Here is a 3322-nt window from a genome sequence, read left to right on the forward strand (position 1 = left end):
AAAAGAATAAAAATGTTAAATTTTTGCCCTGACCGGTTTGGCTCAGTGGATAGAGCGTCGGCCTGCGGACTGAGAGATCCAAGGTTCGATTCCCGTCAAGGGCATGTATCTTGGTTTTGGGCACATCCCCAGTGGGGGGTGTGTGGGAGGCAGCTGATTGATGCTTCTCTCTCATCAATGTTTCTAACTCTTTATCCCTCTCTCTTCCTCTCTGTAAAAATTCCATAAAATATATATTTTTTTAAAAAGACTAATCAAGAAAAAAAAAGAGAGAGAAACCCAAATTATCAAAATTAGGAACAGGAAAGAAACATAACTACAGATAAGTCATATGTTATATTTATAGGAATACATTATAACTTATGCATAACTATAGCTAGGCAGTAAGTTCATACTATACACTGTTTTGCACCAATACATTTGAAAACAGATAAAATTTTCTAAAAAATATCTCAACCACCAAAATGACTCATTTAAAAAATACTTTAGCCAATTGGCATGGTTCAGTGGTTGAGTGCCGACCTAGGAACCAGGAGGTCACAGTTCGATTCCCGGTCAGGGCACATGCCCGGGTTGCAGGCCCCAGCCCCAGTGTGGGGTGTGCAGGAGGCAGCCGATCCATGATTCTCTCTCACACTGATGTTTCTATCTCTCTCTCCCTCTCCCTTCCTCTCTGAAATCAATAAAAAAATATATTTAAAAAAGACTTTAAAAACTCGTTAAACATCCTAACGGACAAATGCAAAACAACCACAAAGCAAGAGCAATGAATGCTATAGAAACAACTCTGAAATGTTATTTTCTGCAAAGGCTGCGTTGTCCAGCAACATGGCCGTGTGGCAGGTCTGCGGATGCCAGCGCTCTCGAATGCCAGGAGAGGCCTAAGTTTCCGGCAATTGGGCCAAATATTCACATTCCGGCTATGCAGGCAACTGCTTTGTGTTTCCTGCTTTCCGCTGACATATGGCAGCCTCGGCCGCCGTTCTATTGGCTCCTCGATGGCACTGCCATTTACAATCATACCGGCGTGGAATACTTAACGACAGCTATTTCCTGCTGGTCACATTCCCTTACTAATTCACTCTGCCAGTTGGGGAGGACAGAAGGCGCCAACTCCCTTTTCAGGCATTTAAACGGCGAGCAGTCATCTATATGCACCAAGTGGGCCCACAAAGTTTGGAGAATGCAGAGTCCAGACGAATCAGACGCCTCCCCCCCAAAATATTTACCCAACTGCCGCTCAGCGGCTTCTAAAAGAAACTCACTTGTGGCTTTTTGGGTTGAAGTTCCGGCCATTGTCAAGCAGGCATGAGCCTGAGCACGTGGCCCCCAAGACTGTGTGGCTAGTGCTTAGGAGCACAGCCTTTGAATCCGAAAACTGTGAGGTCCAACCTCAGCTCCACCTCTTTTTCTTAATCTCATCTAATAATAGACAAACAGGGTAATTGACGGTACCTTCGCTACGCCTCCCATTGGCTAATCAGTGTGATATGCAAATTAACCTCCAACAAAGATGGCAGTTAATTTGCATACGTAGGCTCCAAGCGGCAGAGGGAAGACTGAAGGTGAGCTGGAGCCGCAAAGAGGGAGGACGGAAGGCTGCTCCGGCCGGAGCGAAGGCCTGGGTCCCGGGTGCCGGAGGAAAATCGGTGCCGGCACCGAAGAAGGGAAGGGAAGGGAAGGCCTATAGCACGAATCTCTTCATGCAACAGGCCTCTAGTCTATATATATAAAAGGCTAATATGCAAAATATCCCCTTGGGAGTTTGACTGGGAGACCGGGAGTTTGATCACTTGCTATGATGTGTGCTGACCATCAAGGGACTGGCAGCCAGAAGGTCCCAATTGGCCCTGATAGCTGGGCAGGCCTAGGGACCCTACCTGTGCACAAATTTTGTGCACCAGGCCTCTAGTGCATTTGTAAATCATAGTTGTACTTGCACTGTGGTGTATATGACCATTATAAAGCACACAGAAAACAAACCCTTCAGTCTGCAAGCCGACGCTCTAGCCACTGAGCCAAACCAGCTAGGGCAGCTCCACCTCTGAGGGTCGGGGTGATCATGCACAAGTTACTTATTAACCTTTCTGGGCCTCAGCTTCCCCATTGGAAAAACTGTGTCTAAAATACTAACTACCCCATAAGGTGCTTCCGAGACTTAAACGTAACAATATATGCAATACACCTGGTCCAGAGCTCGCAACATAGAAAGCACTGAATACATGCTCATTGTTACTGCTTTCAGTATCACTCATATTAAGGTAACACTGCCCGCACCTCCCAGGGCCAGAACAGCAAGACCCAGCAATGTTTGACTCGCCAAGTCGCCAAGTTGCCAAGTCGCAGTAGCAGAGCTAATGCTGGTCCAGGCAGGGTTGGCATCAGCCCCCCAGGGCAGCCATGTGGGAAGGTGGGGAAGACCCCGTGGCTCAGAGTGCAAGTCCCATCGCCGGCCTCTGTCAGCATCTCCCTCACCTTCACACGCCAACCGGTCTGAAGCAGCAACAACAGAAGCCAAGACAGAATTCAGCACGAAGAAGGCCAGCCCAGGGCTGGGCTCCAGACCCCGACAGATGCCTGGACAGCGGCCAAAAGACAAAACAGCCAGAAGGGGCCCTGGCCGGTGTGGCTTAGTGGATAGAGCATCAGCCTGCAGACTGAAGGGTCCCGGGTCAGTTCGATTCCAGTCAAGGGCATGTACCTTGGTTACGGGCACATCCCCCGGGGGGGGGGGCGGGGTGCAGGAGGCAGCTGATTGATGTTTCTCTCGCATCGATGTTTCTAACTCTCTATCCCTCTCCCTCTCTGTAAAAAAAATTAATAAAATATATTTTAAACGCAGCAAGAAGGGCTGCAGAGTGATGCCCAAGGAACACACAGGGCTCCGGTCACACTGCACTGGCTGGGGCAGGAGGAACACTCCAGATCCGTCCAGAATCAGCAGAAGGGAGTGAGCTGGCACCATGCAGCCAAGACCCGCTCCCCAAAGACTGAAGGCAGCGCTGTGCTGAAGCTGTCCCTGGATTATGGGGACACCCCCATCTCCCTCTCCAAGCGAACGGAAGGAATAAAGACCTCCATGAAGGGGCAGCACAGAGTGCACCCCGGAAACAGCAGTTATCATCTGGAATGTCCAATTTGAGGCACCCCCCTTTTTTTTAATCTATCCTATATACCGTATTTGCTGGCGTATAAGACGATTTTTTGGCCCTGAAATATATGCCTCCAAGTGGGGGGTCGTCTTATACGCCAGGTACACTTCAGATAGACTGCCCATAGTGCTTGCCCCGTGCCATAGTGGCCTCCCGATGCCCGCCCACTT

The 3322-nt window shown here is 49.3% G+C and overlaps 1 pseudogene; it reads right to left on the bottom strand.

Annotated features, from left to right (window-relative positions):
* LOC102761709 overlaps window positions 1–3322 on the bottom strand; it is a 134579-nt pseudogene that overhangs the window by 122402 nt on the left and 8855 nt on the right.

The sequence above is a fragment of the Myotis davidii genome, unplaced genomic scaffold, assembly GCF_000327345.1.
Source record: "Myotis davidii unplaced genomic scaffold, ASM32734v1 scaffold904, whole genome shotgun sequence".
Classification (NCBI taxonomy): domain Eukaryota; kingdom Metazoa; phylum Chordata; class Mammalia; order Chiroptera; family Vespertilionidae; genus Myotis; species Myotis davidii.